General features: G+C 41.4%; 1 protein-coding gene across 1 annotated transcript in view; it reads left to right on the forward strand.

Moving 5' to 3' along the window:
* CMSS1 (cms1 ribosomal small subunit homolog) overlaps nt 1–24,075 on the forward strand; it is a 245,938-nt gene that overhangs the window by 84,688 nt on the left and 137,175 nt on the right. The window lies entirely within an intron of this gene.

The following is a 24,075-nucleotide window of genomic DNA, read 5'->3' on the forward strand; positions in this document are numbered from 1 at the left end:
GCATCTTCAGAACCCTCATCGATCAATGCTTAAGTACTTTGTTAGTGATTAGATCCTATTCCTGTTTCTGGAACAGTGTGTAACGTTCTCAACACAGAATTACAGGGCGAAGTGTGACTTGTGGTATCAGAAGCTGATTTTAAACTGTTAGTGAAAGATGTTAGGACGGTTCTTGAAGCCTGGAAGTGTTGCACATTCTGTATATTCCGGGTGCAAAGGTGGCTTCTGTAGTCTAAACCCGCCTGGGGTCGCCTGCTTCTGTTGTTACACTGAGCTCCCCTGAGCGGTGAATGTAGAGAGGTGTGCGGTGCAGAGGATGTGACCCTTGGCAACACACATTCCAAAGCCAGGCAATAAAGGCGGTTCTTTAACACAAGATTAATTGCCTTCAAAGCTGGCAGTGGGGTCCTGTGCACATGTACGCGTGCGTGCATGTGTGAGACCGTGCCTTATGTGTAGATATGTAGATGTGCACGTGCTTGTGTACGTGCCCTCAGGTAATAAGCAACTTTGCAGCATCGAGTTTTTGGAAGTAACTGCTGTAAGGGTATTCTCAATTTGTGAGTGCATACTAAAAAAAGGCATTTTAAAAGACAATGATTAAGAGAAAGTGGTGTTATCTGGTTTCCAAAAATCATGTAGTTTCAAAAAGTATAGCCTAAAAATGTGCATTATACTTTTTTAATGTCACTGCATTTATTTCCTTAATCTTATAAAATAGCTGATGACATCCTGTTACCAAAGAGTAGATACAATACGTTCTCAGGCATGTTTTCAATGTTCTTCGGTGTATGTATTTCAGAAATTCTTGCACCAGCTGGCAGGTGCACATACCTTCTTCCTATCATACAGCATTGCTCTCTAAGTCCATGCTCCATGCTGGAGAAACATGCTGTATGTATCTGCAGTATTTGAAGTGATCTATAGATTCTCTTTGCTCTTTAAAAAAAACAAACCCAAAACAAAAACAAAAACAAACAAACAAACAAAAAACCAACAAACCCAAAAAACAAACTGCCAAGAATGCTTCTTTGCTATAGTTACTAGCTCTTAGATGTTACATTGGAGGGGACAAAATACTTGCTGTGAACATTGTGCTAATTGTCTCGAAGTCCCGCTACTAATGGTAATGTTCTTTCATGAGACTATCTGATGATGTGAATGTTTGCACTGCCAGGGAAACTGGTTTAGGTCACCACCTCCCGTAGGGCTGCGTCCATCTTTCCCCCTCGCCTCTCCCCGCATCCTCTGGTGGTGGAGGTTGCCCCCTGCCTCCATTACGGTGACATAACTACGTGAACTGTCTCAAACATCCATTGTCTGCAATGATCTCGGTTAAAAACAAAACAAAGTAGATGCTGATCCTAGGAGGACAGAATAGGAAGGGAGGAAATCAGAAAGAGGGATCTATCAGGAGAGGGTAACACTTTCAGTTTGACTGCTCTTGGCGGGAGTGCTTCTGTATCCCTATTTCCGACTGTGTTTAAAAAATGAAATAATCTATTTCTAATCCTTATCATCACAGAAAAAACCTAGAAGAGTGACCTTTGTGCATCTTAAATGTTCTGGAATTGGAGAGTAATGGCATCTAACTTTGAAACTTAATTATGTTTGGATTGACAGCTGATCTTCAGAGATTTGACTTGGCATTACAGGAGGTGGAAAATTAGGAATAAGAAATGACTTCTCACTTTTTTCATTCGTAACGCTTCCTTTGGAATGTCGCACATGATTTAAAATGTTCATGTCAGGCTTATTGTTTTCCAGTTTCTCATTTCACTCTCTTCCAATTTTAAGAATTGAAGTGTGTGTGGGTTTTATATATATAAATATATATATATAAAATATATATATATATTGCACAACTGTAATGAAGTGTGTGGGGGTTTTTATATATATATATTTATATATATTGATATTACACAAGTGTAATGAAGTGTGTGTAATATCAATATATATAAATATATACACAAACATCTCTTGAGAGGAAGAGAGCACTGTTTTGGAGGAGTGTGTGACATCTGAATTTTAATCTAAATTAGGAAAGGGCAAGTGAGCAGGAGAGAAGTGTTTTGCAAACACAGATTGTTGTGTTTGCATAATGAAATGTTCTGTAGAAGTTTGCCTTGGATCTACTCTCAGAGATTGGTATATCTATCAAATATTCATATTGCATGTGTGTTCCGTTAAGCATGTATGTGTTATTATGTAAACGTATACACATGTTAAGAATGGAACTACCCAGGTACTGTCTAGGTAATAAAGTCTGAAACCATGTGATACACCTGTTTATTGCACTTTGGCCAGTTTGCTCTTCCCTCTGCCTGGGAGCAGCTTTAACGTGGCCGTCACTGCTTCTGAGCAGTCAGCCTGCCACAGAAATATTCTCCCTGCTCACTGGAAATCTGGTTCCCACTTCCTGAAATTACGTTTGACCAGGTTAGGCATCATTTACCACTTGGCAGCTGGCTCCTTTTCCAGATAGAAAAATGCTTGCTCTTCAAAATCCAGTATCTTGTGGGCTGAGTGGCATGCAACACTTATGCTTTATATTATGGGAAATAAAATGGCTATTTTGATTTTTCTAGCAGAAGATGTCAGAATACTGTTGAGTGAGTTACTACTTGTGATCTGGCACATACTGATTCAGAGGGAGTAATGCTCATGACTTCATAGGAAAGGGGGGATAAGAAATAATTAAGTAACAGATCTTAAAGGTCTCTCCATCTAGGTTTTACAGTGACAAATAATTTGTATTCAAAGTACTTAGAATGGGACAGCACAATAGGAAAGTTTTGTGAGTTCTCTGCTCTGGGAGTTAGGTGATCCTTCACAGGGGACCATGAGTGCGTTTAGTGTGGTATAGGTACATGGTGAGTAAATTTTGTTTGCATTTAGGGGTGGTGTAAAGATCACCTTTTCTGGCTGATAGCTATAATAATAGCTATAATTTGCATTTTTATGTACTTTGCCGTTTATATTTGTCCGGTATCAAATTAGGTAGGGTGTTTCCCTAACATGAAAGCAGCATGTGTTTGTGGTAATGGTGGGGGGGAGTATGTTTTAATTTGGGATATAAAATAAGACAATAAATCACCTGTAATTCACCCTCGAGGACACTAAGAAGAAATAGCAAGTCATCACGAGAGAGATCCTCTCTTTTCTTGAAAGAACTTCTTTGTTTTTTCTCTGCCTTAGGGCTTCTTAGGATGGTACTGGCTTGGGCTACATCGTCCTTCTCCTTCTGCCTTCTTTGCACGTTTCCTCTCCCACTGTAACCAACCTCTTCTTTATGGTGGTCTTTTGGCCTTTGCTGGCTCAGCTTTGGTCTGGTTGGGCTTTCTGTGCTGTTACTTCTGGAACGCATGGTTTATATCTCTGAAGCTGAAGGAAGGTGGGGAAAAAAGTAATTGTTTTAACTAGCAGAGACTGTAAAACTATTACCATTATTTATGGTGGGTATTATTCCCTCCAGACTGGTAGTTTTCCCTCCCACACAAGGCTGTTTGTCACTTGACAAAAGCTGACAACCTCGTGTAAGCCAGCAGGACTGGGCTGTGATCCTTACTGGATGTTTTTAGTGAAGTGAGTCTTAACTGGTCTTATGCAGTCGTGACAATTCCCTCCTCGATATTTGCAAAGGCAGCAACTTTAGTAGCAGTACTGTGCCCATCACTGCAGACCACATTTCCCATTTGAGAGACAGCACCTACCTCACCTTTCAGGTAGATACTTCTTGTGATGAGGGAAATTTAGGTTTAGAAAGTTTTCACTAAGAAGCTTTTTCTGTTTCAGTCTCATAACATTCCAGCCCTCACTGTATAGCCATGTTTTGTTTTTCTTTGTCTTTCCAAGGGAGAGCACAAAAGCGGTCCTCCACTACTACGAGTTAGGCAGTTGCATTCCCCATGTTTGGCAAAATGTAAGGGTTAGCACATCCAGACTGTAAAGGGTGAGCCTCGTAAAAACCCCCTCCCCAACACCACCCCCCCCAAAACCAAACTACCTTGCTATCGTGGTGTCATCCCCCCCGATAACCGTGTAGTATGAAATGTTACTCCTTCTTTAGTGCTAGACTCTAGCACTCTAGAAGTGTTAGTACCTGGCCAAAGGGAGACCTGTCCTAACTAGGCCCCTTTAAGTGCCTCTTACTTAACAAGTAAGCATACTCTAATGCCTTTGCAGATAAATTACTAACACTGTATAAATATTGATTAACCTCAGGAACTCTGCTTTGCTTATCGCCACTCAGATTAAGGCATGAATGTATTATAGTCCACCTCTACAGGAAAACTGTGGTCATGATACCGTCTAGCAGACAAAAGCCTGATCATGTGATTCAAAGGTGAAATTAAACTTAAGTTCCAAATACAAATAAGGCACAATTTTTCTTATTAAATCGCAAAGCTAACTGCTGAAAGGTCCAGAAAATTGTTACAGCTTATGGTATGCAGGAGACGATTGTGCTGCTGCTTTTTGGCCTCACAAATCAGTGGCTGATAAAATTCTTTCAGAGCTCCCCCTTCCGCCAGGTTTTGACTCTAAATCCTAAACTCTGTGACCATACTCCTTAACTGTGGTAATTTTCCACTGAATGCTATAAATACTTCCTTTTGTTGTTTTTCTGCAAGAAGAGAGGAGGTGGAAGAAGTTTTTGGTTTGTAATGGATGATGGCCGAGAGTGGGGAGAATTTATCAAAAACATTACAAGAAAAGCAAGCGACATTTCCTGAAATGCTGAAGTCTCTTCTAGTCCAATTTAAAGCACTCATAATAACTTGTGTTTCATAAGAAAAACTTGTTTCTCCAGGTCTCCAAAACCCCAGATGTGTCAGATTTGAATGGCAGTGTGCACTGGAACCTGTTTTGTGAAGCTGTGCATCAACAGTGTCAGGTTAGGATGGGAGCTTGTTACAGTGCATGTAGGAAACCGAGAGTTGTTCACAGCAGGGCCAGCAGCGATGTTAGCTGATGACGATTAGTTTCAGTTGGTGCTCATCCTGTCCTCTCAGTTGAATGTAGTTTCTCTTTGTTTGCTGTGGTCTGCTTATTAGGCTTACTCACCTTTTGTGTCTTGCTTACAGAGTATTACCACTTTGGAAGAAGACTGTTGGTTTCCTTTGAGTGTAAAATGCTGAATGCCTGCTTGGCTTTTATGTACAGTTAATGGCTAATGTTTATAAAATCAAATGCAGGAGTTGTGAATTAAATCAGGTAGCCTGAACGCACTCTGAGCTTGTCCACGCACTTTGATGCTGCACGCACAGGATGCTAGGAAATGCATAGATAGTCCAAGAAGTCCTTGCATTTTTGTCCCCTCGCGCATGCCAGATGCAGCAGCAGTCTCAATTGGACATCAGGCTACTGTCAAAACTTGTTGAAAATGAGTATCACTATGGCATTCCTTGCGGAAGGGAAGAGGAACCACTGCAAAAGGAAGAGTTTCGTACTTTTTCAAGCTTTTTGAGTTGGCTGCACCTGGAAACAGGATCCTGAACTTGAAAGGACAGTAGTCTCAGCAATCCTGCTAAGAAGGACGTCCTCCCCCGTGTTTTCTCTTACAGTATACACATGCTGTTGGCTTCAAGGCCACATGCCACACACAGTTTTCACAGCTGCAGAGGGCTAGCTGTCACTCCCTTTTAAGCTTGTCGTGTCTACTTAATCAGGAAGATCAGTCCTTATTGCACTGGCAAAAGGCACTTGGTCCCTGAGAAGGCCAGCTGACCTGCCAAACAGGTTACCTTCCTAGGGAGATGCTGCCTTTGCAGCATCCCATAGTGGATTTTTCTTCTTTTCTTGTTGAGCAGAGTTGTTACATACACTTTACCTGCATTCTGTTCTGGCATTCCTGAATGCCAGTGCCTACTATTGAATCTGTTAATGCAGATGCTTATCAGATCTAGCAATTAACATGAATGATTAGAGACTGAAGTGGCATACTAAATGTATGCTTTAAGCACTTTTTTTATTGGTAATTGAATGTAGCTGACAAGAGAGGCACAAACACTCTGGTATTAGTAGGCTGCCTTATTAGCGTATTCTTTCTCTGTTGATTTATTTAAGCCTTCTTATTACTTGTACATTGACAGGCATTCTTATTATTTGTAGTGTTGTCTGTTTACATAAGGATTTTAGTGCTAATGTGGTCATCAAAGGATGTAGGTATGAGTAACAGAAGGGCCATTCAAAGCTTCAAATTACCACAGACAGTGTAGCTGCTGGTGCAGCAAGCAAAGCGGGACCTCAGAAATGGACAAAAATAAACATCCTATCCACCTACCTTGAAACTCCTCACCACCTGCAAATTGTCAGACCCCCTAGATGTGGCACCATCTAAGGGACTAACCCTCAAAGTGCACCTGACATTTTGGACAGAATATCGGCTGCTGTGTCATGCCCTTGCACCATGGCAGAAAGATGATCGATTCTAGTCCAGAGGATGCTGGGTTTCTGCAATGTTATTAAGCCCTTGAATGGCCCTGGTGTGTTACATTCAAGACAGAAGCAGTGTCATTTGAAATTTCCAGCTGTGCGTTTTGGTATGTTGGGTTATTTTCTACTTTGAACACCTCTTTCCGTGTTCTTGAAGGGCAACTTTTTTTTTTTCAAGGTAAAAATGTTAATAGGCTCATAAAATTTATGGATATCAGTTGTCTCATGGCACCCAAAAAGGTCTCTCATCCCTCCTGAGTCCAGGCTCTCAAGATTAGACTAATGAGTGGAAAATTTGCCTTTTTGCTTATCTGTGTCTCAGCCGTTTTTCACTTTAAATTACGTATTGATGGGTCTGTGTACAAGAAAAGCTGTCTTGCAAAAAAGAGGTAAGGAAGAAATGCTCCTTCTTGTAACAGGGATTGTAGCTCACAGAGTCTCTGTGGTTTCTCCTGGAGGACTGACTCTTGCATCTTATGGCAAACTCCTGTACAGAAGCTAATTTAAGCCCTGTTTCTTTGTACCACCAAGAAGGATGACAATATAAGATACCTTAGAAAACAGTACACAACAACTGCGAGGAAAGAACAAAGCAGATGAGAAGATTTGGTTGGGCCTATGTGCTTTGTGCTTGTGATCTTTCATCTGTTTTGGATCAATTGATATACAGCAGGGATTGAAGCTACATGAACACAAGGATACTTGTCAGCATTCTCATATGATGCTTTACGTACCATCTAGGCAATATCTGCTTGCATCAAAAATAAAAGAAGATTGAAAGGGATCATCCATATCATGAAGTTACATCTCCTGAAATCACAGGCCACCATGCAGTGGGTACTTTATAGAGATTAGTTTACTGTAAGTGTGCTATTTGAAGAGCATGAGGCCTGTGTTCTGCATTATTGTGCTTTCCTTCACATTGAGGTGTCTGTTTTACTGAAGATTTTGCAGTGGTATCTTGCTTGAAGTCACAAGGTGATGGTTTCCATGCTCATCAGATTCAGTGCAGCTTGGTAGACTGGTTCCAGATTGCAAATGGAGTAAGGGTAGGTTACATTGAAACATTCTGGTAAATCAAATTATTGCAAGGAACATACTCAGCAAAGTTTGAATCTATTCTCAGTGTTCGTGTTCTTGTTCTTTTTCTAGTTTGTTTTCTGTTTTTTAAAGAGCTTGCTCATCTCTGAATATGTATGCTGCCCTTCTGCATATAAAGGAGAAGTTTTCCTCTCCTTGGTGATGAGCAAGTAATCTGAGAGATCAAAATATACTTTCTTGAAGAGCCAGATGAATAAATGACCAAATGTTTCTATGATGTTAACTTGGTCTCCACCCTCTCAATCATATTCTGAAGGAGATGAAACTGCATTTGTCCCTTTGGCAGCAGTGAACAAGCAGGTGGTTCAGAAATCCCCACACTTTTGTGGGAAAGACTGAAGTAGCCTTCAGAGATGACTTCACTGCAGACACCACAGGGTTTTAAGAAACATCTTTTTTCCATGTATTTTTCCCTTTAGTGTTTTCTCTTTAGTCAGTGATTGACTTATGAGCTAACAAAATCCCTCATAGGACCAAATCTTCCCTTAATCCCAAGGTAAGGATCCCGAAGAGTTGAGAACTTGCCGTTTCTTCCAAAAATCCGTGACTAAGCAAGGAATTATGTCTTTCTGTTTATTAAAATCCCTTAAAGGGATATGGCAATGCTTTTAATTTGCTGAAATTGATAGGACTCCTACCAACAGACTGACTTTTAAAAGAAGTTGAGATGCGATTGCTCAGCATGCCAATGTAATGGGACGGTGCAAAGCACATGATGTCTTTTGGACAGAGGTCTGCAACCCTCTGCCTGTTGCTACGAATGTGGTTTGGGGCAAGAAAAAAGGTGGTCTCACCTCAGTTACTACAGGGCTGCAGGACATTTCTTCCTTTCCTGTGTAGCTAAAGCTACTTTGAAGCATCGTGTTCAGCTTAGTGCCACACATACATGCCTAAGGAGAAATTAATCCCCTGTCCCTGTTGTTCTGCTTTCTTGTGTGGCTGTGTGCGAGGTAGTGTCCAGGCATGGGAAAGGGCGTTTGGCTAGACCACATCATGCCCTCCACGAGAGAAAGCAGCAGGTTTGTCTTATTCTCCTTATGCAGTCCTGATGCGGCCTGTGGGCCAGCAATTGAGCCATGCAGAACCACGGGAGAAGATGAAAAAGTCATTAATTGGAATCCCAGGATCTGGCCATTTCACAGCATCACTGAGCCTCTTCTGGAACTGGTGCCTTCTGACAGAATGTGTTTAGGACTTCCTTCCTTCCCCTGAGTTGCTTTGTGGTAGATTTGCACCACTTCCAAAGATACAGCCCTTCCTTTTGGGTAGTCTGCTCTAGTGTTTTCCTGAAAACCATTTGCAGTGGCTTCTATCCAGAGGGATGTTCTGTTGTACCACGGCTGACTCTCTCATTCGGGCTGTGCTCTTGTTCATAGCAGACGCTTGTGCTGTTTTGGTGGATAGGCTGGGCGGTAAGGGAGAAGAGACTTCTTTCCTTTAATGGCTTCTTCACCCAGGGACTCTGGGATAACTGTTTCCACCCTGGCATGGAAGCTCCAAGATTAAGCTGTTTATCTGGGAAAATTGATGCAGGAGTGCTTACCTGTGTAGCCTGATGCATCTGTTGGCATGAGGAGTTGCAGGGACTCAAGCAGGAGAAAGAAAATAAATTAGCAGTCTGTTTCCTCTGTCACGGGATCTTGTCAAATTTTGATCTTTGAAGCCCTTGGGAATCCTGCAAGAACAGCAATTACTCAAATGGGAAGAAAATCGGGATTCAACAGAGGATGTAAACACTCCCAGACAGGAAAATGCATGGTTGATAATTGGATGTCATTTTTGTGCTGGTTGTGGTTTATGCTCATCTGACCGCAAGTCAGATTTCTCATCCCTCGGAGACAGGGAGCCTCTTCTGAGACAGTAAGATGCCTTTTGGACTGTGTTAGAGAGTTGTCATGTTACTCTGCTGATGGTGAAGGTACTGTGAAATTTCCACTATCTGTTGTCTCCTCCTCCTCCTCCTCCTTCCAGTCCTGTAGTGTTTTGCACATATGCAGTGACTGTGGTTAGGTAAGATCTTCCCAAGTCCATTTTGCGTATGAGGTCTAGACAGCTTACAGTCGTCTTTAGAAGGCTGCATCCGTGTGGGAGGTTTTCTCCAGGTCCTTTTGAAGGATATATCTGTGTCAGTTGTCTGTCATTTCAGTAATGGTGTGTGAAGTTGTAATGCCTCTAACTACACGCGCGCACACACACACACACACACTCCCCCACGCCTCATGGAGTTTTGGGCCTGGAAGTAGAGAAAAGAACCTGTACCATGTGGCCAATTGCTGGTTTTGTGGCTCTGAGCTCAAGTTAGGCTCTTCCTGCAGATTAACCGATCTCAGCTCATTTCCTGCTGAGGCTCAGGTGGTGTTTGCCCACGGATTTGAGTTCATACTGTGGCAGTTTAAAGCACGCCCATTCACAGTGCTCTGCATGAGAGCATAAGGTGCTCGCTGGGAACATGCTTGAAATTTTCATATTAGGAAAATATGGTTAGGAATGTGTACTCCTATTCAGAGATGTCAAACCTTGTTCTAAGCAGGGTTCTTCAGATGGTCCATAAAACTAAGTGGTCTGTGTACTAGACCTCTTCATGGTGATCCATGAGAAAATCAAGAGTTGGGCTCCCTGCTGTATCGCATAACATTTCTTTGGCAAAACTGGGTAGCTGTTCTGAAATCTGAAATGAAGACCTGGATTCCACAGAGGTTCCAGCTCAGAAATCAGTATTTTGAGAGTTTTCTGACGTGGGCTGATTTTCCCTTGAATCTGGTCATACCTTGGAACAACTCCTGACCGTACCTAACACTCAAAGGCACTCACATCACTTTTTCCTCCTGCTAAACCCTTCTTCTCTCTTCTCCACAGGAATTCAGCTCTCCTAGTTTGCGGTCCAGCATTTTCCTAAGTTGATGGTAGTCTTAGAAAATTGCAGTATATTTATTACGTTATACGTATACAGTTTATGTAGCAAATAGGTTACACACAGTGGATTTGTTTGAGGCGATTTGTCTTCTCAGTGAGGTATTACACATGCCACAAGGCCCCAGTGTGCAGCTAAGATTTTCGTTTTAGTGGGAGAATGACTCTGAAGTTGTATGTGCACCATAGCTTCAATGTGCTGCTGCAGGGTGACAACACTAGTATAATCCCATGTTTTCATGGGTTCAAAAGCTTGAGGAGGAATCAAAATTAAAATAGCTAGAATTTCTTTAACTTTCTGCTTCTGGGAATTGACGGTTGTGGGGAATTTTGTGCAGTTACACTGAATTGCTTCCGAGACATTAATATGGGGAGCTTTTTTCTCTATCTGTTTCTTTGGGTTTAGGGGTTTTTTCTTTTTAAAGTAAAATGTTTCACACTCATTTTGTAATTAGACACTAAAATTGGATTATTTATAAGCATTAGTGCAGTAGTGATTTTTGGGGTGTGTGAAAAAATGTTACTGTAACATCAGGTAGATCTAAGTGTTTGAAAAAGTACTCTGCAATGCAATATTATCTGTTTCTCTTTCTAAATAAAAAAATGTGAATCTTGCAGTTGTCTGTATGACACACTTTTGTTGGTAAAGTACACTGAAATAAAACTCAGCTGCTCCAATTTCAATTATATGAATTTGCTTTCCAAGTATAGGATTTTCTCTTTTTATGAGCATAAGAAACAGTTAACGTTATTTAATACAGTGCTTGTGGTTTAATACTTATTATTCAGCTGCTGTAATTTTGGCTCCAATGTATAATTACTCTGTAATTACAACATTATCCAGAGCAAAAATGGGAAACAGTGCTACATGAAAAGAAAATGTTTCTGTCTCAGAAACTGTGTATCTTAAACTCATCCTTTTTCCTGAATATCTTGAAATTAACTGGACTGTAGATATTTACGTAGCAGGATAATTCAGCTCCAATTTAGGTTAAGTACTCTAGTATATACGACCAAGTATATATTTAAAAATTAAAAAAAAAAAAAAAAAAGGGAGGGGGAGAAAGAAGCTGTGTAGAGAGAAGTACTGATGGAGCCTGGTTTTCTGTAGATCTATGCTTATAGAAAGGCAAAGGCAGCAGCTACTGCGTCTGAGTTTGACTCCCACATTTCAGTTTTTCCTCACTGTGGCTCTCTCGACTCTTTCTGCAGGCACCAGTTTCCCTGAAATCTGTAGAAATGTCAGTATCTTGCCCTCTCTCTCTGGCTTGTTTGAAATTGGCAGTGGTTCAGGATGGGATGCCTGGATAGACAAAATGCACAGCCTCGTTGCCACGCAGAAACAAGCTTGGGCTATCTTTAGGAAGAATACACTGGAAACTTTGGTTGGCCTTTTCCCTGAACCATCTGTCATGGGGGTATTCATGAAGCTGAAGGGTGGCATAGTCAGACTTGTGAAACAAATAGGTTTTTGCATGGTGTGTAACATGTTTCTGTAAATCCCACAGGCGATAGCTAAAGTAAGGTATTGAAGACCTGAGAAGGGGCTAGCTATCTCTTTGCAAAATAACAATATGCAAGATTGAAAACAGAAGGAAAAACCCCAAACCAAAAGCTTTTAGGTTTTGGGTTTCAGGATAGGCTAAAATTTTCTGTACGGTAAGTCACACACCTTCTGTCTGCTGAATGGTGGGTTTGGCGTTGTTTTTGCAACTTTACTGAAGATTTTTTAGTGGCTTTTATGTTTTGCAGGTTATTGATCTGATCTAATTCATACATTCATATCTCATTTCTGATTCTTTCACGTGAGATCCATGCACCTCTCGGGTCAATACCTATGTTTCTGGCTTTTGCTTTGCCTCTTCCTATGAGAGACTTACTAAATGAAATCTTACAGAGGCCCTGGTCAAGATTAGTATCTCCTTGTGCCAAACATGGTGCAAACATTCTGAAGGTATTGTCTCAGCAGTGAAATTAATTTTGTGCACGTACATGACAGTTTTGGCAGAGTTGAAAATCCAGGGGAAGCTTCTCGGTGCACAAGACTCTCTAAATGCTCCGTGTGTTTGCTTGTCTCCCAGCTGGCAGGTATGTGCCCTTTGTTCCCCAGGTTGAACATGCTTTTGGTAAATGGGGAACCTGTGAAAGCAGCTATTTCTGACTTCCTGACAATATAGGTTATTGTCCACGCTTCTTTTGCTGTCCTCACCAGACCTGATGTAGCCAAAATGCCATTATTGTGTGGTAATCTTATAAAGATTTCAAGGTGAGTTTTGTGATATCAAGTTTTTAAAAAAAAAAAAAAAAAAAAAAATCCCATTGTTATAGTGTTCCCTCCCACTTCCCAAAACTTCCTGTCACCCCCAAAATTGGAACATTTAATGTTCTATTTTAATCATCTAAGCAGAATTAAAATACTCTCAATTCAATATTTTTCTTCTGATGTTTTTAGTAGCATGACAGATCTCTTAATTTAAAAACTATTTTTCAAAGTAATAAGAAGCAAAACACAAATATAATGGAAAAATCTGTAGGAATAAAAGACAAAAGAAGTTCACGGAGTCCAGTGCAATTTTTTACATCTCTGACTTCAGTGATTAACTTTCGCTAAACATACATACATGCGCGTACAAACACAACTTCACTGGCCAGTGCATCTTCTATGGTATGGTCCTTCCTTTCTGGTGGAAGGTAAATTGACTCTGGCAGAGAAGTGCTTGTGACAAACCATCTTCTTGTCTGCCTTAAGCATCCTGGTAATGTGGTATAAGGTCATTTTGAAAAGCAGCCTATAATCACAACTCTCCAAACAGAATCTAATTGAAGAAATACAATGTTATGGTATTATTAGTTATAATAGCTGTGGGCAAAAGAGAAGCAAGAAACCAATGGTATTTCTTGTATTTCAGTGTGTGTGTGTGTGTCTCTATACATGCACACGTAACATTTTAAAGAAAGTATTTGTGTACTAAGTTTGTGTCTATGTAATTCTCTTGTGCTTGGTGCACATGGCAAATACAAAATAAGTGGTCTTTTATAAACTTTCAGCGAAAGAGCAGTAGTACACAGAGTTGAAATACCTTGCTTTTGTTTTAAATGAAAAATGTATGGTTACTAAGCAAGAATTATCTAGTGTAAGTTAATTTGCTACCCCACAGTAATTGGCCTGGGTATCCAAGACCCAAACTTCTTAACCCTCGCAGCCATCTCTATTTCCATTTTACTCATGTTTTTTATCTGCTTGGTGTTTGCATGGAGTGCCTTACATCCATGAGTCATGAAATAGGCAGCAGAGACCACAGTGAGGACTACAGAATAAAAATGTACACCTTCAAAGTGAGTATATATTAATTTTCTTCAAGGGTATTTTTGACAAGCATAGCTTTGTCGAGACATTTCTTTGTGTGGGAGCGTTCACCTCAGCATTGCTTTTCCCCACACATGAAAATAAACCACAGACTTTTAAATATCCTGAGAAAAGTTTCTTCAAAGAAAGATCAAAAGTCTTTACTAATGTCTGAGGAAGTTGCATGGCTGCCTCTTTTGTGAACTCATGTCTGTGGAGAGCTGGCTGAGACAATCAAGATCATTATTCCATTGATTTGATCATTTGCAACCTACTCTGAGAGGAGATGCCTTGTTTGGAGAGGGAGGAGGTGGGGGAATCCACAGATGCCCCCTAATTTTACCCAGACAGACATGAACGAAATAATTTCTCAAAACCAAGTCTGTTTTTCCCGCTATATTGCGTGGGATGCTCTACTTCAAACAATTGTCTTTGGCAGTGCATGTTCAAGAGTTCTGTGTAAGAGCGAGTTGATTGACATTTTTAAATACGCAATTTTATCTGCTTTTGTGGCTGTTGAAGTTACATGAAATGTCCAGATACGGCTTTCAGGGCTTCACACAAATTGTATATCTGTTGTGTTTTGTTTGTTTGTTTGTTTGTTTTCCCCCACTTGGTTGGTTCTGATTTGATTTGTCCAAAAATCTCTTTTCATCTGTTTTTGCATCTAAGCAACACAGAACACATATTAGCCAAGCTTTGAAAGTTTGTGATCTTCTCCCTAATCTGGAATTCCCCACCTTTAGACAGCTTTCAGGAAAATAGATTAATTTTTGTTCTTCCTAAGCCTGGGGTTTTCTTTCTTATGTTTTTCTTAATGTCTGTTTGCCTTCATGAACTTCATCTTTTATGCTTCAGACCAAATCTTATGTGCTGTCTGATAGCAGAGAGTACTTAACTCAGAGCAGCTGTTGAGAGTAACGTTTCTCTTTTGAAGGATTTTACTGGTTTGGTCATGCTTGGCACCAAGCATCTGTGAACAACACTAGGTAGGACTTCAGGCTTGTATCTAAACCTAGGATTTCGGAGTTGTCCATATGGCTTTTTTCTTTTGTTTGTTTGGGTTTTTGTTTGTTGTTGTTTTAAACCAAACCTTTTCATACCATCCCCACCCATGACTATATTCTGCTGCTATCTAGAAATCGGACAGTAATCTTTCATTGGTTTACCTGATCAGAAATGAAATCACTAAGGTTGCTTTTTTCCTGGATTTTAGGGTTTTCTTTTAGCTGTGAACTGGATTTTCCTTATATATCCTAAAGTTCAGATCTTTGTCACGTTCTGTGATTTGGTACTTTGCGTCCAGTTGGGGAAATACCGAGTTTTTCTTTGTATTCTGTAATACAAAACCAGTGTGATTGCATGTTGTTATTCTCCTTGCTTTCGTTTCTCATTAATGACAATACCTAAGTATGTAACAGCAGGCTAACATATTTTTCCGACTGAGACAATTTAATTGTGCAAGAAATCTGCTCTGGCATTTTCCTCTTCCAACTGCAACTACACAACAACAACATGTGGACAGTGGTGGAAGATTCCTCACCCTGCTCCCCAAGCCCACATTCTCCATATTTAATATCCAAGAGAAGAATTTGGATAAATTAGATAAATATCCTAAATCATTCTTTCCCAGGAGTTTAATGGAAACAAAATCTCTCTCAGGTCTCCGGTCTTCTCACTGTAACCCTTCTATGCAGACTAGACATTATTTCCTATGGAACAGAGGTTTTAGGTTTTGGGGTTTGGTGAACGAAGGGATGCTGCCATCGGGGCGAATGGCACGAGTCCCCTCCTCGCTTCTGAGCCCAGAGCACTGACTGGCAGTGCCCTGCATCCCCCTCATCCAGCCCCACAAATGCTGCCTGTGGGCTCTCACCATGATTCATGTTGGCAAGTTGCATGATTTTGACAAGAGTGCCCTAGGGTCACAAGATGCTCCAAAGAAATTTTGAAACCTTTAATTTCTAGGCTTCGGTGGAAGTGGAAGTCGGTGTTGCATTGGTGTTTTGAATCAAAACCTCTTTTTTGCGACAGGAAGGTGGATTTCTTCTTTTTATTGTTTTGGGGGCTTCTTTTGTTTTCTTTGGCTTTTATTATTCTTTTCTTTTGTTCTTATTTATCTTGTTTCTACCTGTTGATTTTTGTGGCAGCAGGATTTTTTTAATTATCTGGTGCATGTTCACCTCCGCAGAAATGAACACAAAAGAAACATGAGCTTCCAGGTAGATTCTCAAGTCAGCTTTGTAGTTCGTTTTTAGTTTTTGAAGAATTTTTTTCATTAACATTGATTATTGCCTTAAATAAGCCAAAGTAAAATTACGACTTTGAGTGGTGGCTTATATTTTTTATATTGTTCATATTAATTGGTGACTGTGGCTATATGTGTCTGCCAGGAAAATGTGAAAAGCACAGAGTTTGAAAAGTAACTGTATACAGTGAAATTAATTTTTGTACATGTTCAGATTACAGGTTTTACTAGCCATGACATTCGTTATTATTTATTATAATGGCTTACAGTTTTGGACCTTCAGCTCCTGTAGGAATATGCCCTGCTCTGATGATGCAACTTTGGAAAATGCAATAAAAATGCATGGGAAACCACAACTTTCTAATAGGACGGTTCTTAAAAGCCGTGAAGTTAAATTGCCTCCTCACAGAAAAAAGGAATTGGAATGGAGGTCGGTGAGCCGGGTAGATGTACCTCCTCTGTGTCCCTAGCTATGGTTTCTTTTTTTTCCCTCTTGTTTGAAATTTGGTCTTGAGGCCATCAGCTGTGCTTTGGCATAGGGCATGTGGGGAAAACTGGTATATTCCTTTCATTGCTACATAAGGACCCCGCAATTTTGCTACATGAGGTTCACACATAAAGAAGGCAAATGTTGATTTGTGGCTGCAGCTGTGACTTCACCCTGGTTTTGATTATACTGTAGCCGAGTCCTGGGGGGGAGGGCAAAGCATGCTCGAGAGATGCCGTAGAGCACATACCCTTGTTTGTTCCTCTCTGGTTTTCCACTTGTTCAAAGAAAATATGGCTGTGGCCAGCTGCTAGCCCAGTGGCTAGTAGGAATCGAGGAAAGGGCTTTTGCAGATGTAAATGGATGCACCTGTACGAATATTTTACAAGGTTCTGATGTTCAGAGAGGTCCTAAGGGAACACTAAAGCCTTCTTCCCCATCCCCACCCCTCTAAAGGCCTCTCTGAAAAGCCCAGTTAAAACACCTGTTTATCCTTTTGGAAGAATGGTAATTAAAATTAAAGCAAAATCTTGGTATTACCTGCCTTAGCTGCTCAGCACCAGATGTCCTGTGTTTTGCTGGAGCTCTGTTACATGTGCGTTGGTGCTGCAGAGACTTGCAGAGAGCTTGTCCACCTGCCTCGGTGATGGCCAGTGACAAACAGCACGGATCTAGGCAGAGGCAAGGTGGGACCTGAGGGACGCAGGAGGGACCCTTCTGCTGCCTGTGTTCAGCCCTGCAATCGTCATGGGAAGATTTGGGAAGGAACTGCTCCCTGAGCAGCAGGTATCATAAGTGGGTTGATCTGCTGGGAGAGTCCTGTTGGAGTTGCTTTTTTTGGTCTTGGTGGCAATTATGTTATGTTCCTACTGGTGTTTTCGTGGCAGCTGAGGACAGTTTTTTAGGTGTATTAAGAAGGGCATGGACAGGTGACTATAAATGTTTGCATTATACATGCAAGTTGTTCCTAGTGAAGCAATGAGTCATATCCTGCAGGCACAGGCGGCCTCCTTAGAGCTGCTGCTTAGGGAGACTTTACTGAAATTACTTTATCTGAAGCTCATATTTAGCTCCTAAGAGCACCATGCCTCTTCTGCACATAAATAGTGCTAATTTGTTATACATTAAGTCAGCAGATTAATGCCACTTCTGAAAGTACTTGTGAACCTCATCATCTGAATGTATCCTCCTAATGCTGTGTTATATAGGTACCAACATTTCTCCTAGACATACATGAAAAAGACACTTCCTGGTCAATCTTCTGGCATGTAAGTTTGCTTGTGCCATTTGCTTAGCATTAAAAAAAAAAAAATATTCCAAAGCAGCCCCCTATTTGATTTCTGAGTAGGAGTGTGAGGGAGTCATTTTAACACACAGCAGGTATGTGTGTAGTGATCATATGTTCCTACATATTAATAGTATTTATGTTCTTTCTCTAAGAGGATAATTTTTCTTAGCATTCTGTTCCAATCAATTCTGAGTAAGTGAATAAGCATTTAAAAAGTGTTAACAGTAGAGTTATATTGGATTATAGGATTATTATATAGGATTTACCTTGATTAAGACAATACACAGCCCTGAATAGCTAGTTATTCCTGTATGTGCAAGCAATTCTATTTGAGGAATGATCACAGATCCTAACCCCTCCTCTGATGCCAAAATGTTAAGTTTTCTCTCAAATAAATTTCTGGAGATAAAAGAAAGGAAAGGCTTTTAAATAAAAGGCTAGAGAATCTGTCCTGCATCATTTAATACCAAATACCCAGTAAACATCAGAGTGCATATGGTGGGGTTCTGCAAGCTTTCCTTGTGCAGGCAGGCCCATTAAAGTCTGTGGGGCTGCGTGTGTAAGATTGGATTACAGGGTTGGGGACTGTATTTTGTGACTCTTATTGCTAGTATAACTCTGAGTACATGCATTTTCCTTTAACTATAGTCTGGCCAGTCTCCAAATGTAGCATTTTTAAAGGTCTGTTGTTAACACAAGCATATTCATTAGTTAAGGAAACAAATCTAGAGACAGTAAGATGTCTTCTCCTGACTTTAAGGTTTAGTCATTTTCTTGCCATATAGCCTTAAAAAAGAAGAAAAAGGGGGGGATAAAAAAAAACACAAAACAAAACATAAAATTCCCTGGTATAGGAGAAGGGAAGGTATATTCATGATACCTGAGAAGTAAACCTGACTGTCTAGTTTGGCTTTTAGGGTTAGAACTGAAGGAAAAATAAGGAAGAAATGCATGTGTATGGTAACAGCGAGGTAGATTGTGGCTCGTAACACTGGTATTAGTAATGACAGCAATACCATTTTATCATAAATGTTCACCATTGTTTTCTTACCTTGCATGGGCCTAAGACAAACTACATAGGTTTATTGTCAGAGCATTTGCACAGTGAGATTGGGTTTGTCATAATTTCAGCTTCATGCAAACTAGAGCTGCAGAGCTGAAACTTACCCATCTCTTTAAGGTTAGTTAGTGATTTCTTTAGAATGTATATGGTTCTGGGCAAATGCTTCAATGGTAAATAGTAGTGCTTCAGCACCAGGATTTGTTTCAGGAAACTGAATCAAATTGGAATTTTTTGAAGTTGTCTTTCTACAAATAAGCCAAAAGAATTGATTTTTGCTGCCCATCGAGAGAGTTAAGTAAAATCTTCAGGCTTTGAAAATAGTCTTTTGCAAATAATATGTTCTAGTTTTAGTGTTGCTTTATATGAAGAATGATATTTACTACTTCTTAATGTCCTGTTAGGTCCTAGACAGGGTTCTTAAATGCCACTGAAAATGCCCTGATCATCTTTACCTTACCACATCTGCGTTGCCCATTTCAAAATGAAGTTGTTGCTAAGGGGTGTTACAATGCACTGCATTTTTCAGGGTCTGAACAATGAAAAAGCATTATGGCAAATTCTTGTTCTTGTGGTGTTCTTCATATATCTCTTAAACAAATATTATCCCAATTGATATCCTTCATGTTCTGTGATCAACAGCATTTGTCAGAGATGTATGATTTTTAAGGATCTGGACTAGACATAATTCAGTTTAGCAAGTTGAACTTGATCCTAAATGATTACTATTGTTCAGGGCCCGTAAAAATAGTTTGGAGGCTTAGTCAGAACTACAGCAATAAATGTAGTGAGCAAGCTTTGAAAAAAATATTAAGAACAGGGTCCTGTGAAGTTATACAGGCCACCTGTGCAAGACGTAACCCTGTGGAGATTGAAGGCCGTCTTCCCAAAGGGCTTGTACAATACTTGTAAGAAATAGCTTTGTCGAATTTGCAGCTGCCTTGTTAAGCATGGACCCTGGTCACTGCTCCCTGGCTTGGCAGGTATAACAAAGGCATCGTCTCGGCTGTCGTCTAACTGCTGGAGCGGTGGTGCTTGCCAGCACTGCTCTGAGGGGTACTGCGGGCCCTTGCCGTGCCCCCCGCCCCGGGGTGGGCAGCCCTGCCTGGCTCCGAGTTTGCTGCCGTGCACTGGAGCACAGAGCACCTCTGCACCTGCTAACGAGCTGCCCCGGGTGCAGCAGGACTGCCTGGGAGGCTGAAGGGACAGGAGAATGTCGGGAGGATGGAAAGAAGCCCTTGGCAAAACACGTAGTACAGCTTTGGGGAAGCGGCCGCCAATGTTGGTGTTTCATCTTTGTTTTATGGAAGCTATGCATGCAGGTTGAACTGGACAGAGTATCTGGAAGCCTGTGACTCACACTGTGCCCTATTGTGGGAAACAAATAAAGCTCCTTTGTATTTACATATATAAAATACATCTATCTTTTTAAATGTATAAGTATATACATATGCTAACTTACTCCACTGTGAGGGAAAATTGTAAGGGCTGAGACCATGACACCTTGTAAAAATGGATGATTCTTTGTCCAGAATCAGATATCTTAAGATAAATGTTTGCTTTCAGGTATGCAGAGGAGTGTGCGGGAAGGTTTTCACGCTAGCTGTGCATATGTGCTTAGCCTAGCTGGCTGCAGACAGTGAAGAGGGATGGGGCTATCAGAGGGCACTTCCACAAATCCAAGGCTGGATTCCTGCTCAGAAGCCCAGCCTTCTCCATGAGGTGTAGCAGGAGACTGAAGAGACTGGTGGTTAAGTAGCTATGCACTGAGGTATGAAAACTCCTTCCTTCCCTGTCCTGCACTCTTCCTTCCCAAAGGAATCAGTGTTGCTTCTCAAAGATGTTGAACTGCTTGTTCAATGCAACACACCAGAATTTGTTTTGCTGAAGCTCTGCAAAATTGATGTCAGAGTTGTAGCAGGAAAATCATTAAAATAGATGGCTTATCAGCCTATTTAATGAGGTGCTTCTGATGATGATACCTCTAAGAAAAAGTCCTGAGGTAGTTATTAGCAACTGTTACTAAGCAAAGAGGGCTTGTAGGGGATCCCTCTTCGTTGTTCTGGGAATACTTCGGCTCAGTCTCTAGCACTGGTCGGAAACCAGAGAGCTTTAACAAAGCAAGTCAGCTAAACAGGAAAGCATTGCTATGCCTTCGTGCAAAGATATTTTGGGTAGTAGATGCTGCTGATTCCCTGTCTCCCTAAAATGTAAGGTAGCACCAGATTACCTATGCTCTATCTCCTAGGACTACTAGACCATGACTGTTCAGATGGGAAAGAAAATGTGTAAGAGGCATCTGATTTAGGACTCAGATATCCTGAGCAGCACATGTGAAGGAAATGGAAATAATTATTTTCTCATAGCGTGATGACCAGGGGACACTCAGTGAATCAGTTTGCCACAAAACTGAAAGAAAGTACTTCCTTGCACAGCACATGGTCAAACGTTAGAGGTCAGTGCCACAGGATACCACTGAGGCCAGAGGTGTTAGTGCATTCAGAAAGGAGATTCACAGAGCATCACTTTGCTTGCGGTTGTTTAGCAGGATGTTCTGGAGGCAGCTTAAATCCTTAAATGGCAGCTGAGGGCACGCTAGGAGAAGGGTCACTCTGCTGATGTTCCTGTTGCTCTCTTTGTCCAAGCATCTGCTTTTGGCCCCTGTCAGAAAGGTTGTGGAACTAGTTCAACCTCTGGCTTTCCTCATGCATTTATCCTGTAGCACGGGTGAGCTCTAGACTATTAATTCTCCAGTACCTTTTAAAGTTAGATAGTGAAATACGTTTTGTTACAATCCACTAATTATTTACAGCAGGGAGTCAGGCTAACTTTGTCTGTGTGATACTTTATATATCAGAAGTTATAGCTGTCACAAGTCATTATTTCCATTGAGAATAGTGATTCATCTTTCCATGAGTTGTCAAGAGATCTCACAGCGGGAATGAAATTTTAGCTCATGTCACCATTCTGTAAGAGGAAATACATATGGAGACAGGACGTTACATTTGGATACATGTGTTTTCAGTTGAACTGGGTTGTCTTTGAGAACTTTTGTCTCTGAAGTGTTTTGAGTGAGTTTAGTATTTATTTGGCCATGGCTAGCCTCAGCGTGGTAGTTGTGGAGGAAGAAGGCTTGCTCTTATGGAAAAGGTACACTTCAGCTTAGCCTCTCAAATGTGCCTCAGTCCTAATCAGGAAAATCGGCTTTTAGTGTGATAGAAGAGTCTCTAGGAGGTTTCAGTCTTTTTCTCCATGCTGTAACTGCTGCTGGTGATGCTATTCCAATCAATGTTTTAACTGACAATGCACTTCTGCTGTATTCTTTTAATCTGTCTGGTAGAAATTTGCCTTGCCTTTCTCTAATCGCTTGTCAGAGTGGTCTATTAGAGATGCTACTTACATTGGAAAGGCCTCTTGGGCAAGAGCTAACCACACCAGCTCTGCCTTCTGTGTTACTGTAACTACATATGAAATTCTGGAAAGAACAGTCATTTGGAGAAGACTATTTCAGGCTCTATAAATCCAACATATCACAAGTTACTTTGCACTTTGGTTGTGTCCTTGTGTTGAATTTTTTGTTTTTATTTTTCGCTTTGGTTGTCTTTTTAATACTCAGTATACAAACTCAGTAGGGGAGTTGGAATGGAATTTGGAAAAATCTGAAGTCCAAATGTCACAGTTTTATAAAGAGAATAAATATGCTAATGAACAGCATCTGTATAAACTTGGGGTAACTGTGCATGTTTTCAAGTATTGTATTTCTTGTGAAGAGATGTCTTTTATAAGAATGACACGATGAAGGTTGAATCAAAGGACAACGTTTTGAGAGGGCTTTGAAACTGTGTACCGTGACAGGATACCGTGACTTTGACCTTTCCTTTAAGAACTTAATTTTGGTGCAGTGTTTGTCCCAAATTCTAGTCAGGACACTGACATTAGATTTGAAGGGGGAAAGGGATAAAACCAGGCTTGCTAGAGATCAGCCTGGAGGTAGCATGCCAGTGTTTGAGGGACAGCGTGCTAGCGAGGTCCTTCGGTCTGCTGTCTCAGTGGAGGCAGGGGATGGAGATCCATGCAGCAGGAAAGATGCAAGGGTTATGGATATGTTAGAAACCACAGAAGCACCTGAGAATGGTCACGTAGGAATTAGGGCTTCTCCCCCCAAAAAGGTGGTGGGATCAATAGCCCAGCTGAAGTGCATCTACGCCAATGCCCATGCATGCAGCATGGGCAACAAACAGGAGGAGCTGGAAGCCATTGTGCAGCAGGAAAACGATGACAGTTACCATCATGGAAACATGGTGGGATGACTCACACAACTGGAGTGCTGCAATGGATGGCTATAAACGCTTCAGAAGGGATGGGCAAGGAAGGAGAGGTGGTGGGGCAGCCCTGTATGTTAGGGAGTGTTACAGTATGTTACAGGCTTGGGGAAGAGTGGCTGGAGAGCTGCCTGGTGGAAAATGACCTGGGGGTGTTGGTCAACAGCCGGCTCAATAGGAGCCAGCAATGGGCTCAGGTGGCCGAGAAGGCCAAGAGCATCCTGCCTTGTATCAGGAATAGTGTGGCCAGCAGGACTGGGGAAGTGATCGTCCCCCTGTACTCAGCACTGGTGAGGCCTCACCTCAAATCCCGTGTTCAGGTTTGGGCTCCTCAGTACAAGAAGGACATTGAGGTGCTGGAGCGTGTCCAGAGAAGGGAAACAAAGCTGGTGAAGGGTCTGGAGCACAAGTCTTATGAGGAGCGGCTGAGGGAGCTGGGGTTGTTTAGTTTGGAGAAGAGGAGGCTGAGGGGAGACCTTATTGCTCTCTACAACTACCTGAAAGGAGGTTGTAGCGAGGTGGGGGTCGGTCTCTTCTCCCAAGTAACAAGTGATAGGACGAGAGGAAACGGCCTCAAGCTGCGCCAGGGGAAGTTTAGGTTGGATATTAGGAAAAACTTCTTCACCGAAAGGGTGATCAAGCCCTGGAACAGGCTGCCCAGGGAAGGGGTTGAGTCCCCATCCCTGGAGGTATTTAAAAGACAGGTAGATGTGGTGCTCGAGGACATGGTTTAGTGGTGGACTTGGCAGTGCTAGGTTAACAGTTGGACTTGATGATCTGAAGGGTCTAAACAATGCTATGACATCCTTAAAAATGATTTTCACAACATAAGGCTGGTTGCTGGAGAATCTCTTTTTCCTAGTGAAGAGTCCTTAGGT

The sequence above is a fragment of the Platalea leucorodia genome (genome assembly GCF_965183815.1).
Source record: "Platalea leucorodia genome assembly, chromosome: 2".
Lineage (NCBI taxonomy): Eukaryota > Metazoa > Chordata > Aves > Pelecaniformes > Threskiornithidae > Platalea > Platalea leucorodia.